Source organism: Papio anubis, chromosome 11 (assembly GCF_008728515.1).
Source record: "Papio anubis isolate 15944 chromosome 11, Panubis1.0, whole genome shotgun sequence".
Classification (NCBI taxonomy): domain Eukaryota; kingdom Metazoa; phylum Chordata; class Mammalia; order Primates; family Cercopithecidae; genus Papio; species Papio anubis.
Window position 1 is genome coordinate 89,631,183 of NC_044986.1, and position 16,707 is coordinate 89,647,889.

General features: G+C 41.4%; 2 pseudogenes across 1 annotated transcript; both read left to right on the plus strand.

Moving 5' to 3' along the window:
* The first annotated feature begins 542 nt into the window (after positions 1–542).
* Positions 543–6,938, plus strand: LOC101008044 (annotated as a pseudogene). The gene is made up of 2 exons (XR_643218.4): positions 543–548; positions 5,948–6,938. The product of XR_643218.4 is annotated as a eukaryotic translation initiation factor 3 subunit L pseudogene (transcript).
* Positions 6,939–14,079: 7,141 nt separating this feature from the next.
* Positions 14,080–16,707, plus strand: part of LOC101005622 — a 7,500-nt pseudogene continuing 4,872 nt past the window's right edge.

Here is a 16,707-nt window from a genome sequence, read left to right on the forward strand (position 1 = left end):
TTGAGTGGACACAACTTCCTTGCTTTTTGCAGCTAGTGGGCAGCTTGGAATTTAAATTCTCAATACTGGAAACAGAACAATTCTCCAAAATTAACAATTTTTGCTACGTTTTTTGCCTATTGGAGCCACTGGAAGAAAAGCAGACAATATGAAGAGAGGCAATCTTGAGCTAGAGATATGCTTTGGAATTTACAAATCTGTTTTTCATCTCTAATGAGCTCTTGTAAGATCATATAGCTGACACTCAGAGGCTGATGATTTTCTGGCCCCATGTGTATAGTTTTCAGTTAGTCAGCTTGGACCCTAAGGTGAATAAGGTAAACAGAGCCCAACAAAACCTTGCTTGTCACTCGGCTAAGAACATAGCTGTCTGGCCCTGCAAGCATCTCAGTCCTCAGGTACTGGAAGAAAATATATTAGATGCTGGGGAAACTATAAGGCTACAGGGTGACACTGCATGTTGGCAGGGAGAATTGTTCAAGGTAGAAACTGTGGGGAGCAAAGAGAGATTCTCATCTGTGTAGCTGCTGCTATGTGCTAATATGGGGGTAAGAAAACTGTTAAGAGAATAAAAAGGCCAAGACCTCTGTCCTCACAGGATTTTCAGGCTAGACAGGAAAGTGGTCACCGTACAAATTGTATACAACTCCACTAGTACTTAAGAGGTCTGATTTATTGCTTTGAAACACAAATGCAGGATGTTTAAGGATTATCAGCAGCCTTTCCCTTTGTGGAAATTGTAAACTAAAAATAAAATCCTAAGCCCCCACCAACTGAAGGACACTCCCCTTAGCCAATGGGACTCCAGAAAAACCTTACAACTGAGTTCCTGGCCATGACAAGATGGAGGTCAGACATGTCTCATTATACCCTCTCATGTTTGTGGTTTAGACACAGCAACTGACAGCATTAATGTTAAAATAGAGATCGTAAGACTGGCAGAACAGACTTTCGTGGCAATGAGATACCAAATTATACACAAGACCTAAGGCCATGCCAGGACAAGGGTTAGGTCAAGCACCTTAAACTTAAAGAGTAAACTATGGTCTGACTGCCACAAAGTTTTTCCTTTTTCTCTAGCAGCTAAATAAACACTGACCTTGAGATAAGCAAAATGGAAACAATTGTAGCTCATCACCAGACACTAATTGGCTGCCAATCCCTGTCCCAAGCACCATAACTACAGCTTTGATTAGACAAGAGACTGATTTCAGTAACTTTCTCCTGATAAGAAGGCCACCCACCATAAATTGGTTCTGGCTGGGTTTAAAGAGGTTGCACACTTGAGTGCCTTCATGTCCTGAAAAGACCTTTTGACTGATAGGGCCTAATTATAATACATTCAAATGTTAGGTCTCCACCCCAGAGTGAACATGGGTCATATGTTACATGCATATTGGTTCAATATACGTGCATCAGGACCACCTTCATGCATACTCATAGCTCCTCCTGTAACCTGTTGAAGATGTATGTTTAGCTAACTTGTCCAGCATAATGCTCCTATCCCAACCTATCTTCCTTCAAAGTGCCTGTCCCTGGTCTTAGCCAGAGGCATTCTTCTCAGCCTGTTGCAGGCTGTAACCCCCTATAAGAAATAAAGCCTCCTCTCCATTCCAAATAGTTAAATCTTGGTTTTTTCTTGCTGTTGTTTTGTTTTGTTTTTTGTTTTTGTTTTGCTTTGTTTGAGATGGAAGCTGCCTTTGTCGCCTACAGGCTGGAATGCAATGAGGCAATCTTGGGTCACAACCTCTGCCTCCCAGGTTCAGCAACTCTGCCTCAGCTCTCCTGAGTAGCTGGAGGCACCTGCCACCACGCCCTGCTAATTTTTATATTTTTAGTAGAGATGGGGTTTCACCATGTTGGCCAGGCTGGTCTCGAAATCCTGACCTCAGGTGATCTACCTGTCTCCGCCTTCCAAAGTGCTGGGATTACAGGCGTGAGCCACCGTGCCCAGCCTAAATCTTGTGATTTTAAAATTTAACAGAGTCAATTAAATGGTTCCATGATAGAGCGACATTTAAGGCAGACATTAGTTTTTATTGGCCCATAACGCTTCAGTAAGTTTCCCTGAATGTTTGCATTTACTTGTCAATCAACTCACAGGGACTGAGGCAGAAGTAAAACCCACAATTACCTTACCCCTGGCCTATGTGATAAAGTAACACATTTTTTATCATATATTTGAGAGACATCTCTGCTACTAGGAACTTTTTTTTTTTTTTTTACCTTTTAGGTTTGGGGGATATGTACAGGTTTGTTATGTAGGTAAATTCATATCACAGGGGTTTGTTGTACAGATTATTTCATCACCCAGGTACTAAGCCTAGTACCCAATAGTTATCTTTTCTGATCCTCTCCCTCCTCCCACCCCACCCTCATGTAGGCCCAGTGTCTGCTGTTTCCCTTTGTGTCCATGAGTTCTCATCATTTAGCTCCCACTTATAAGTGAGACTGGGTGACTGCTGACCTGCATCTCTCTTGGGTGGACCTCCCAGGACATAAGCAAAAGACCCTTGACCACAACCACTACCAAGGTCCCTTTCTCCTCTGCCTCCAAGTTGGGGAGGAAACATAAGCCCTAAGATCACCCCAGAGCTGTGGTGGGAAGCCCAGGAGAGATAAAACCTGAGTAGTTTTAAACTAGAATATGCATGTAGCTTTTTAAAGATGTTTGCAATATTTTTGCTATTCTCCCCTTGAGATTTTGGGGTCTATGCCCACCCTTACCAGACTGGACACTAGTGCTCACTTGTCACTGACACATGACATGAAAGTGATGCTGTGTAACTTTCAAAGTTATGTTTAAAAAGGCCTGGTTCACTCAGGTCACTCACCTGTGTGCCCTTGACCACCAAGTCAAAGCTCTGAATGTCCTAAGACTGTTCTGCTACCTGGAAGCCCAGGGTACCTGGGAGATCTCCTATAGGCCCTGCAGCCAAAGTCCCATGTCCTCTGCAGACATGTGAGTGAAGTCACTTCCAGATGATGCCAACCCTTTGCTATGGATTCAACTCTAGCCAATGAGTCTTCTCTGCAGTCACCAAACACGAATAAGCAGCAATAAACCATCTTTTCTGTTTCTTCCTAGCCCTGTGAACCATGAATAAAATAAAATGGTTGTTTTGTGCATTATTTTGTGGTGGTGGTGGTTCTTTCTTTAAAAAAAATTCATAGGAAAAGCACCAAGAATAACACTTGTAGGACATTCACAAGGTACAAAATAACATACATTGAAATCTAGGTTTCCTTCTTTCCCTCTTCCGCAGCCTATCAGGTTCTGCTTCTGGAAGTAACAATGGTTAAGTTTCTGCACATCTTTCCAGATTTGTTAATTAAACAATCATATAGCACTGACACAGTGAGGAAGCTTTTTAAAGGCTTTACTTACATTTATTCATTTACTCTTCATTCACTGTGGACACTCAGGTGGCAGCAGGAAGGAAAGTATTTTGCTCAACCAAATGAAAGTCTGATCTGCTCTTTGAATGCTGTTCCTTCAATCATATGGTTCTATTTTCTTGGTATGTTCCCAAATCTTTTTTATTTTCTCCTCTAATTGAGCATGCAGAGATGTGACTCTGTTTTCTAGTTTTTCTTCCGTTTCACCACTAAATCTTAAATTTCATATGAGACAGGTAGTGATGAAATTCCTGAGTCACAGGACATGTATATATGTATGTTTATGATGGTGCCTTACACACACAAATATTTTTTAATCTAGCTATTAACCATTAAAATTCTATACTCAGAGTGAGGAAATATTACATGTTCCTTCCCAAACCCTGTCAACTACCCCGTCAATTAAATAATCCCTGAAAAAATGGTAACATCTATATTAATGCAATTTTTATATCTAATCGATGACCCATTTGATAAAATAGTTCTAGAAACTTGTAATGAATCAGCGGTGATACAAATTTGTACTGAACTATTTCATATCTAAAAGGGTTATCTACTTTGTTTTAGACATGACAACTCTCTCATGTTTATTTTAGAATTTTTATTGTTGCATGCTTAAAGGGCTTGTCAATTCCCTTCCCTTTCCTAATTCTCATGACCAGATCATAAGAATGTGTCTGATCAGGCTGACTGATGTGCCACAACACATATTTAATCCTGGAATTTAGGGTTATCAGAAGTCTCCATTTAAAAAAATATTAATTATATGTTTTCAAATATCCGGCTGGTGAACAAATAGTGCTTCATTTTTCTTAATGTCTCAGTGAATAGCCAGCCTTTTATGTATACATGAATAGAGAATCTCTCAATAACTTCAAAGAGATTCAGAAACAAGTACATAAACTTAGTTGCATAGAGAGAAAATGTAGGTAAAATACATAAGTGATAAAAGACCATTTTATATAATTACTTTTTAAACTAAATTTATAATAATGCTTTTTAAACTAAATCTGGAACAAATTTTAAATTATTTAATCTAGAAATGTCCAGTGATTCAGGAACAGCAGAAATGGGTGGGGAGGGCATTTCAACTCAAGCATGGAACTCCTTTTATTCTCAACATGTTACCTTTTTCTCTCTTCACTCTGAAATGTTCACTATCAAATATATTTGAGAGGTCTTTTTTCCTGATTTAACATTTATTTCATACACAGAGAATAACACTGTGGGTCTGGGATTCAGGTTTGAAATGCAACATGTACTCTAAGCAACCCTTTTACCCATGTCAAAATAGCAGCAGTTGGACCCCATAATGTGGCATGTATTCATTTGAAAATTCTACGGTGACCTATCACTGTGATCATGTGATGAAGCATATCTTGCCTTCCATTCTAATCATCACACTCTGTGAGCTTTGAGGTTCAAGTTTGACAGCATTTGTCAATTTTGGAACGTCACACAAAGAACGCTCAAATAAGGGGAATTTTAGGTACTGTTGCTGAGGTTTCACTTTCATCTTCTAATTGTGGTTTCTTTAAATAGGCCAGTTCACTTGTACTCAAAATGTCTTCCTCATTTTTTTGTTTCCCCTACTCCAATTTGTCTATGGATTTATGAACATGTTTTATAGTATTATTACTGATTTGTACTTTTGATTCTTCCACCAAGCTTTTTGTCTTATTTTCCTATTTTTAGAAAAATGTACTGTTTCCCCACACCACTTTTGTACACAATCTTTAATAGAATAGATACAGAAAAAAACACAACCACACTGCCTTCAGCAGATGAGGAGGATCTTGATACCAAATACAGCATGAGACATTCCATCAAAAGGAAATTATAGACCAAAGTCTTCTGAGTATAAATGTGAAAATCTGAAACCAAATATTAGAGTGGCCTATATCTGGAAATTTTTAGGAAAAACCCCCTGAAATTTCATGGTGGGAAACATAATTTTGCTTAGTTTAGAGGTTTTGAGGGATTGTTTTAAAGAAAAATTTAAAAGATAAACAGCATTAAATGGATATAATAGTTATAAAATAAAAACATGAAAAGTCTTAAAAATTAAAATATATTAATATATTATAATAAAAATATTATAAAAGGTTATAAAATTCTTTTGTAATCAAGATTGGGATTAGATTTGTTTATAAGGTCTTATTAAAATTAGCCATAATATTAAAAATACAGCCAGGTGCGGTGGCTCACACCTGCAATCCCATCACTTTGGGAGGCCAAGGCAGGCGGATCACGAGGTCAGGAGAAAGAGACCATCCTGGCTAACAAGGTGAAATCCCATCTCTACTAAAAATATAAAAAGGAGCCAGGCATGGTGGCAGGCGCCTGTAGTCCCAGCTACTCGGGAGGCTGAGGCAGGAGAATGGCATGAACCCAGGAGGCAGAGCTTGCAGTGAGCCAAGATTGTGCCAGCCTGGGCAACAGAGCAAGACTCCGTCTCAAAAACATTAATAAATAAAAATAAAAATAAAAAATAAAAATATTAAAAATACATTAATACTCAATTAAAAGTTGTTTTTTTTTTAATAAGTTTAAGATTTGTTCTCCATCGAACTTATCAAAGAGTATGTATTCCCATGTGCCGGAGTGCCAGGTCACCACATACTATTATGTTGGCTTTGCATATTTGATGATGTGTTGCTACCAGGATGCCATCTGGGTCTTTACCAGCATCCTCCTCTACATCCAGAGGACCAAGAGCATGTTCCAGAGGACCACATACAAGTATGAGATGATTAACAAGCAGAATGAGCAGATGCATGCACTGCTGGCCATTGCCCTCACGATGTATCCCATGAGTACTGATGAGAGCATTCACCTCCAGCTGCAGAAGAAATACACGGACAAGATGCTGCACATGCAGAAAGGTGACCCACAAGTCTGTGAAGAACTTTTCAGTTACTCCTGACCCAAGTTCCTGTCGCCTGTAGTGCCCAACTATGATAATGTGCACCCCAACTACCACAAAGAGCCCTTCCTGCAGCAACTGAAGGTGTTTTCAGATGAAGTACAGCAGCAGGCCCAGCTTTCAACCATCTGCAGCTTCCTCAAGCTCTACACCACCATGCCTGTGGCCAAGCTGGCTGGCTTCCTGGACCTCACAGAGCAGGAGTTCAGGATCCAGCTTCTTGTCTTCAAATACAAGATGAAGAACCTGGTGTGGACCAGTGGCATCTCAATCCTGGATGGTGAATTTCAGTCAGCCTCAGAGGTTGACTTCTACATTGATAAGGACATGATCCACATTGCGTACACCAAGGTCGCCAGGGGCTATGGGAATTTCTTCATCTGTCAGATTCACAAATTCGAGGAGCTTAATAGAACCCTGAAGAAGATGGGAAAGAGACCCTGATGACATTCACACACATTATTCAGGAACCTGTTTTGATATATTATAGGCAGGAAGTGTTTCTGCTACCATGAAACTTTTACCTAGATCAGTCATCAGCCTGTCAACTCAGTTAACAAGTTAAGGACCAAAGTGTTTCAAGTGGGTATCAGTAAAGGATCTTTGGAGCCAGGAAAAAAAAAAAAAAAAATTGTTCTCAATGAGATTACATGTGGTAATAATTTTTAATTCTCAAATCTGTTTCTTCTTGAAACTTCTGAGATTTATATCTCAGAAGTTCAACCTTTACTATATTTTTTTTACACATTATTTACAGGTCACACGTCATTACCCTCTGTTTATTTTCCCCTTCAAAAGGTATATCTTTTTACTTGGCTAGAATGGTAACTTTGTCCTTCAACTTTTCCATCAGCTTTTAACTTTTCTCTCACATTCTATTTCTGCTTTTATAATACTAAAATATTGATCTCAAAGGTCAAAAAGATTTTTTCTCAGATGCAACATTTTATACTCTTAACTTTTTGATAAGTCTGAATTGTTGCATGTAATCAGGAAATTTACCATGCTATTATTAGGTTGGTGCACAAGTAATTGTGGTTTTTGCCATTACTTTCAACAGGATTGTAATTGTAATCCCCATTACCTTCAAAGGCAAAAACTGCAATTACTGTAGCAACCTAATACTAGGAGCCATATATCCGCCTGCTCAAGGTGCTAGTTTTCATGTTTACATTCCTCTATAATACAGTGTTCACTCATGACCTTGAATACATTGTGCCTGTGTCTAATTAATTCAAGTATCCCTTTCATCAGGTTTGACTTCCAAGTTATTTAAACAGACTTTATTTAGGCACTTCCCATTCTCAAGTGTGCCTCAGTCCAGGTTGTTCAGATAGTTGCTCAATTAAGTCAGTGAAACAGTTGGGGTCACAAATTTAATTCATTAATCCACTAAAGCATCAGTCCAGATAGCCATATTTTCAGTTAATTTCAATTAGCTGCTCATGAAGGGTTGGCCAGTTGAATGGAAGTTGATTCTTGGCACAGCCTTCAAGTGGCAATTGGTTTAAAATGTCCTGAGTTCTGAACCATCTTGGGGGCTGAAACAGTTTGGATATGTGTCCCTGCCCAAATCTTATGGTGAATTGTAATCCTCAGTATTGGAAATGACTGGGTGAGAGATGACTGGGTCACAAGAGTGTATGTCTCATAAATGGTTTAGCAACATCCCCTTGTTGCTATTCTTGCAACAGTGAGTGAGATTTGGTTGTTTAAAAGTGTGTGACCCCTCCTCCCACCCTGCTCCTGCTCTGGCCTTGTGATGTGCATGCTCCCACTTAGCCTTCTGTTATGATTCTAAGTTTCCTGAAGCCTCCCCAGAAGCCACGCAGATGTCAGTATCATGCTTCCTGTAAAGTTTTCAGAACACTGAGCCAATTAAATCTCTTTTCTATATAAATTACCCAGTCTCAGGAATTTTTTGTTTGTTTTGTTTTGTTTTTTGGTGGGGGGGTTGTTTGTTTTGAGACAATCTCGCTCTGTCACCCTGGCTAAAGTGCAGTGGCGTGATCTCAGCTCACTGCAACCTCCACCTCCTGGGTTCAAGTGATTCTCCTGCCTTGGCCTCCTGAGTAGCTGGGATTACAGGCATGTGCTACCATGCCCGGCTAATTTTTGCATTTTTAGTAGAGACAGGGTTTCACCATGTTGGTCAGGCTGGTCTCAACTTTTGACCTCGTGATCTGCCCACCTTGGCTTCCCAAGGTGCTGGGATTACAGGCATGAGCCACCATGCCTGGCCAGGAATTTCTTTATAGCAATGTGAGAATGGACAAATGCAGAAAATTGGTACCAAGGAGTGGGGCATTACTATAAAGGTACCTGAAAATGTGGAAGCAGCTTTGGAACTAGGTAATGGGCAGAGGTTGAAAGAGTTTGGAGAACTTGGAAGAAGACAGGAAGATGAGGGAAAGTTTAGAACTTCTTAGAAACTGGTTAAATGATTGTGACCAAAATGCTGATAGTGATATGGAAAGTGAAGTTCAGGCTGATGAGGTCTCAGATGGACATGAGGAACTTAGTGGAAACTAGAGCAAAGATCATGCATGTTATGCCTTAGCGAAGAGCTTAGCTGGATTCCATCCATGTCCTAGGGATCTATGGAAGTTTGAACTTGAGAATGATGTTGTAGAGTATCTGGCAAAAAAATTTCTAAGCAACAAAGTGTTCAAGAAGTGGCATGGGCCAGGCATGGTGGCTCACACCAGTGATCCTAGCACTTTGAGCGGCCAAGGCAGGTAGATCGCTTGAGCCCAAGAGTTCAAGACCAGCCTGGGAAACATGGCAAAATCCCATCTCTGACTAAAAATCTATAAAAAAATACCTGGTGTGGTGGCATGAGCCCATAGTGCCAGCTACTCAGGAGGCTGAGATGGGACAATTACCTAAGCCTGGGAAGTCTAGGGTGCAGTGAGCCATGATCGTGCCACAGCACTTCAGCCTGGGTGACACAATGAGACCTTGTCTCAAAAACAAAACAAAACAAAAAAACTGGTGCGACTGCTTCTAACAGCCTATGCTTGGATGCGGAAGCAAATAAATCAGTTCGAACTCACATTTAAAAGGTAACCAGCACAAAATTTAGAAAATTTGCATCCTGCAGCCTGGCCATGTGGTAGGAAAAAAACCAAAAAACCAAAAACAAAAAAACAAAGCCTGTCTTCAGAAGAATTCAAGTGGGCTGCTGAGTGACCACCTGCTAGAGAAATTTGTATAACTAGAAAGAAGGCAAGTGCTGATAGTCCAGATAATAAAAAGCCTTGAAGGCATTTTAGAAACCTCAGAGGCAGCCTATCCAAACACAGGATCAGAAGCCCAGGGAAGAATTGTTTTGGAGGTCAAGCCCAGGTCTGCACTGCCCTGCACATCCTCAGGACTCTGCTCCCTGTCTCTTGGCAACTCCAGATCCAGCAGTGGCTTAAAGGAGTCCAGGTTAAAGGTAACTTAAGCTGTTGCTCTGACAAGTGTTAAAGTCATAAGCCTTGATGGCTTCCACATGGTGTTAAGTCTGCTGGTGCACAGAATGCAAGCGTGAGTGAGGCTTGGCACCTCCACCTAGATTTCAGAGGATGTGTGGAAACGCTTGGGTGTCCAGGCAGAAGCTTGCTGCAGGGGTGGAGCCCTCACGGAGAACCTCAACTAGGGTGCTGTAGAGGAAAAATGTGGGGTTGGAGCCCCCACAGAGTCTGTACTGGGGCATTTGCTAGCGGAGCCACCATCCTCCAGACCCCAGAATGGCAGATCTACTGACAGTTTGAACCCTGCACATAGAAAAACTGCAAGCACTAAACTCCAGCCCATGAGAACAGCTTTGGGGGCTGAACCTTGCAAAGCCACAGAAGCAGAGCTGCCCATGACCTCAGGAGCATACTGCTTGCACCAATGCCCTGGATGTGGGACATGCGGTCAAAGGAGATTATTATGGAGCTTTAAGATTTAATGATTGCATTGCTGGGCTTTGAATATGCATTGAACCTGTAGCCCCTTTCTTTTGGCCTATTAGTCTCTTTTGGAATAGGGTTTGTAACCCAATGCTTGTACTCCCATTGTATTTTGGAAGTAACTCTAACTTGTTTTTTATTTTACAGGTGGAAGAGATTTGAGACTTTGGACTTCAGACTTTTCAGACAATGCTGGAATGGGCTAAGACTTTGGGAGACTGTTGGGAAGGCATAACTGTATTCTGAAATGTGAGAAGGACATGAGATTTGGGAGTGGCAAGGGGTGGAATAATATAGTTTGGATATGTGTCCCTTCCCAAATCTCATGTTAAAATGTCATCCCCAATATTGGAGGTGGGGCCTGATGGGAGGTGACTGGCTCATGGGGGTAGTTTTCTCATGAATGGTTTAGCACCAGTCCTTTGGTGTTATCCTTGCCAAAGTGAGTTCTCACAAGATCTGGTTGCATAAAAGTATGGGGCATCTTGCTCTCACTCTCTCTTGCTTCTGCTGCTGCTATGTGAGATTCCTATTTCCCCTTTACATCCCACCATTATTGGAAGATTCTGGAAGTCTCCCAAGAAGCAGATGCCACTATGCTTCCTCTACAGCCTGCAGAACCACGAACCAATTAAACCTCTTTTCTTTATGAATTACCCATTCTCAAGTATTTCTTTATATCAATGCAAGGATAGACTAATACAGGGCCAAGCAGACCATGGTCCCTTAGGATGGTCAGCTGATTATAAGGTGGCTTATACTGCAAGGTGAGGTCAGGGATTAAAACCTAGAAGTTGAAGGATTCTTTTTTTATTATTGTTTAGGTTGAAAGATTCATTTTTTATTATTGTTTCAGCTCTTCTTTTGACTTAGCCACCTCTTCTAGGGCATTAGATTCCTGAAGAAATTCTGGGGTAGGAGCAGTTGAGAAAGCAAGTGAAAACAACTCTTTGTTCAGGGTTCAGGTAATTATTTCAAGGTCTTGGGTCTTCAGAGACCTCAGTCCCCAGAAAACCAATTACCTTCTTGTGCCAGATCCATCACTCATCAGTGCTGTGACTCTGGGCAGACCACTTCAAATCTTTCCATTTCACTTCCCTGGGCTGTCAAATATGGGTTGTAGTCCCTACTCTGTGCATTCCTCCAGGCTGATGTAAGCATCACAAGAAATAACAGATATTCTCCGTGAGCTGTAAAGCATCATACCCATGGAAAGAAAGAAAATTCCATCCTCCACTGCCCTGGAGCCACCCACGTTTCTTCTCTGTATTCAACCACTACCAAGGTTCTGGCATATTATTCTAGACATATAATCATTGAACACTTCAGGGCACTTACGAATCACCAGTCTTCTAAAGACTTTACCTCCATTTCACTACTTTTAGCCTCATAACATAACATAGGCCATATTAACATTTCAATACCTCAGAACAGGGAACTGAGGCACAGAGAGGTCTCTATAACTTTCTCAGGTTTGTGCATCTTCTAAGTAGGACTTGAACCCACACCTTTATGCACCAGGCCCAGTGTTCCTGATCACTCCAATATTTCTATATTGTCTCATCTCAATACAGGTGTTTGCCTACACCATCAGTCTGTTGGTTATTAGTGCAACTCGCACTGCAGGTTCTTGTTAAAATCCAACTGAGATTCAGGGGGCTTCGCTATGCAGATGGTGAACAATGGGTCAAATATTTAAACTGTCAATAAATGATTACTCATTTCTCTATGGTCTTTGGCAGGAAGATGTCAACAGTTGTCTTTTTCATAGTACATTTCCCAGCATCTTGCCTCCAGGATATGAGAGTAGATCTTGAGGGATCAAGGCAACCTACTGTCCACACCAAGCGGAGGAAGAGAATAATCTGCCACTGGCCTCATAGTTCGGTGCACCCTGGAAAGCAGTCAACTGAAAGTATTGTGGAAATTAAATTAAGTTCATTCAAGCATAACAATTCTAGATTATTCAGTGTCTCATATTTCAGACTACTCTAAAACTGCTATGCTATATTCTTTATTTCATGTGTGCAAATTTAAGTTTATTAAGTCAAACACTACTGCTACAACTACAGAAGATATATTTACAACTTCAAAATTGCTTCAGCTTTAATAGCATAGAATATCTCAATGTAGTATTTATATATTTAGTTGCTTGTTAACCATTAGCTAAAATGAAACACTTGCTGAACAATGCTGCATATTTTTTAAATTAATGGACATTATGTGAAACAGTTTTAAATTAACATTAAAAACTGAAGTAGTGTAGAAAGTCCTCATATACCCTTCCCCCACCTCAGCATCCTTTTTGTAATCACATCTTACATGAGTGCGGTAAATGTTACAATGACTGAACTAATATTGATACATCCTTATTAATGAAAGTCTAGAGTTTGGCACAGAGGTAGAGATGGACAATCCTGATGTCCAGTTTTTTCATAACTGTATGTATCCAGTGATTAATTTTCCATTTGGTAGGAGCGTAACAGTTTTATCTTCATCAATATTTGTATCGTATGTTAGTGTATGTGACATTACTTCTCCATTACATGCTGGCTTCATTTCTTGTTGTACTTCAGACTTCTCACAGACCAGCAAGGGGCCTGCAACCATTCACGGACTACTCAGGATTGCCATGGTTATGCTGGCCCTACAGGTGCTTGACAAACTGTAGGTGGTCTTCTTATCAGGAGAAAGTTACTGAAATCAGTCTCTTGACCAATCAAAGCTGCAGTTATGGCTTGTGGAACAGGGGTTGGAGGTTAATCAGTATCTGGTGGTGAGCTACAATTATTTTAATACCGCTAATCTTGAGGTCAGTGCTTGTTTAGCTGCTAGAGAAAAATTAACTGTGGCAGTTAGAACACAGTTTATTCCTAAGTTTAGGGTGCATGACTTAACCCTTGCCTGTTGTGGTCTTCAGTCCTGTTTATAATTTGGTATCTCATTGCCACAAAGAGTCCATTATGTCTTATGATCTCTAATTTCACATTAATGTTGGGCAGTTGTGTCTAAACCATGAACATGAGGGGGTATAATGAGATGTGTCTGAACCTCCTCCCATCTCATCATGGCCAGAAACTCAGTTTTAAGGTTTTCCTGGGGTCTCTTTGACCAAGGGAGGGCCTGTTCAGTCAGTGAAGGGTTAGAATTTTTAGTTTACAACTCCCACAAAGGCAAAGGCTGCTGATAAGCATCTGCACTTGTGTTTCAAAGCAACAAACACACTTTTTTTTTTTTTTTTTTTTTTGAGATGGAGTCAAACAATAGGGCACACAGAAGTCATGCAACATGGTGGTCCTACCACCACCTACAGCCTCTCCTCCTCATTAAAGTGGCCTGTGGAGGGCTTAGCCCAGCAGGCTGAGAGCTTCTACACAATGGGTATCTGCTCCCTGGGAGGGTGTTCTCAGGACAGCCTTCATTTGCCTGCAGGGATTTTGGGGGTTGTTTTCAAAGCACAAGTGTGGTCCCAGCTAAGAGCAGCCTCATCAGCACTCTCCTCAGATGTGTTGGTCTCCTTGATGGGCCAAAGGAAGTGAGAAGCCACTGAAAACACATATACTTATTTGTCTTCCCTTTTTATGTTACCCACTCCACCATCACATTTCGTCTTCCTCTTTTTCTCCATCCTTCATATCTTCCATACCTTCTCCGAGATGGAGGACAGGAAGTAAGCAAGTTTGTGCCTCAGTGAGTTATTTCAAGGTACATACCACTCTCCCCTGAGGCTGATGACATCTGTAATAATATTTTAAAAGCACTGTGAGGATTATATTATGCTGTGCACTTCACACAGGTCTGTTTTTTCTCTTGATGACTTTAGGAACCCAGAAGGGTAAGTGGTTAAGTCAAAAATCAAAGGTCCCCAAACTAGCACAGAGGATACCTGTGGAAATGATAAGACCTTTTCCTGCCACATTGATCTTTCAAATTGATTTAGATTCGCAGTGGCACAGTCCTTAATTCAAGGGGGAAAACTGGTGCTGAGGGAAATGCCTCTACATTACAGTTTATAATGGAAACTGTCAGTTGGTAAGAGATGCCCACCTAATACCACCTCAATCAAGGGTATTGTGTGTCTCCCGTAATGTACATTGTCAGATTTTTATCTCTAGATTTGATTGGAAAAGAAATAAACCAGGAAAGTAAAAGCTCTGTGTAAGAAAGAAGCATCGTCTTACATTGACAAGGTCTTCTTTATTTGGAGATGACTTGTCCAAAAGTTTCTCCAAAAGCTGGGAGGACACAGAGTGACTGTCGGTGTCCTGGAGGTTGGAGATTATGGATCACTCAGGGAGTTGTGCTTAATGTGGTGCGTGGAGGTGGTGGGTTCACATGCATGGACTGAGTTGACACAGGGCCATCCTCCTGGGTGGAGGAAGGATGGCAAAGAGGAGCAGCAGGAAAGAAATGAGAAACCACCAGGAGCCAGGAAGGACAGGTTTCCCCTAGAAGCATCAGAGGAAACCTGGCCCTTCCTATGGATTTTGCACTACTAGCTCCGAGAACTGAGACATTTCTGTTGTTTTAACCCACCCAGTTCATGGTCATGTGATTTCAGGCCTAGGAAGCTAATATACTAAGACAAATCAATATACCTATATTTTGAATTTGCATGCATTTCTTTCATGTATGTCCCTAATATTTACACAATTATGATTATTTTTGTTTATCTTTCTATATTTTATATACCACTAGTGTCATTTTAGGTTAATTTAAATAATTTCCCTGGTCGTGAAGACAACATAAGTATATAACGCCTGCATAATTATATATACACACACACACACACACACACACACATATATATATATATATTTTTTTTGAGACCGAGTTTCACTGTGTAGCCCAAGTTGGAGTGCAGTGGCGTAATCTCAGCTCACCGCAACAGCTGCCTCCAGGGCTCAAGTGATTCTTGTGCCTCAGCCTCCCCAGTAGCTGGGACTACAGACACGCACCACCATGCCTGGCTTTTTTTTTTTTTTTTTTTTTTGAGAGAAAGTCTCACTCTTGTCCCCCAGGCTGGAGTGCAATGGTGCGATCTCAACTCATGCAACCTCCACCTCAGGGTTCAAGCGATTCTCCTGCCTCAGCCTTCCAAGTAGCTGAGATTACAGGTGCCTCCCACCACGCCCAGATAATTTTTGTATTCTTAGTAGAGACAGAGTTTCACCATGTTGGCCAGGCTGGTCTCAAACTCCTGACCTCAGGTGATCTGCCCACCTCAGCCTCGCAATAATTTTTCGTATTTTAGTAGACACAGGGTTTCACCATGTTTCCCAGGGTATTCTCAAACTCCTGAGCTCAGGTGATCTGCCCACCTCGGCCTCCCAAAATGCTGAGATTATAGGTGTGAGCCACTGCGCCCAACCACAATTTTATTTTTAGCATAGGTTCTAATACAGACTGATTTTTAGCTAATTCTAATTGCTTATTAATATCAATAAAAATGTGCAGATCATCTTGTTATTGAAGCTCTATGGATCTGTGAGCTCAGGGGAGATGCCTCCGTGTACAGTGGGAAGCCTCAGGTGCAGCATACCTGGCATCTCCTGCTCAAGATAAGAGTGCAGGCAGGGAGCTTGCTGGGCAAGTTTGCAAGAAGGAGACTAGACTGAGGCATGAGAAACAGTCTGTCACCAACACCCACCAGTGTTTTCATGCCTGAGTCAGACCAGAGCTTTTCAGATGTTACTGTGTGTACATCATCTGAGATCATATAAAGTGTGAATTCTGATTCCATGGGTCTGGAATAGGACCTGATGTTGCATTTCTAAAGGGTCCTTCCCCCAAATTTTCCCATACATATTTTAATATCCTCAAATTCATAAGAACTGTGGAAAACAAGAAGGAAAGCCATGAGCAGACAGAAACCAAAGAGTAATCTCTTGCAGAGAGAACTAAAGACTTTTGACTTAAAATTTTCCCAGTCCAGGGCTGGGCGCTGTGGCTCATGCCTATATTCCCAGCACTTTGGGAGGCCGAGGTAGTTGGATCACCTGAAGTTAGGAGTTTGAGACCAGCCTGATCAACAAGGTGAAACCCCGTTTCTACTAAGAATACAAAAATTGGCCAGCTGTGGTGGCAGGCACCTGTAGTCCCAGCTACTCAGGAGGCTGAGACAGGAGAATTGCTTGAACCCGGGAGGCGGAGGTTGCAGTGAGCTGAGATCATGCCATTGCACTCTAGTCTGGGTGACACAGCAAGACTCCGTCTCAGGAAAAAAAAAAAAAAAAAAAAAAATTCCCAGTCCAGGCCAGAAGATGGCTAGAGAGGACAGCTGAGAAGCTGACAGAGGTGCCACTTTAAGAAACACCAGAAATGAAAGTAAATACAGCCGGGCGTGGTGGCTCACGCCTGTAATCCCAGCACTTTGGGAGGCCGAGGCGGGTGGATCACAAGGTCAGGAGATCGAGACCATGGTGAAACCCCGTCTCTACT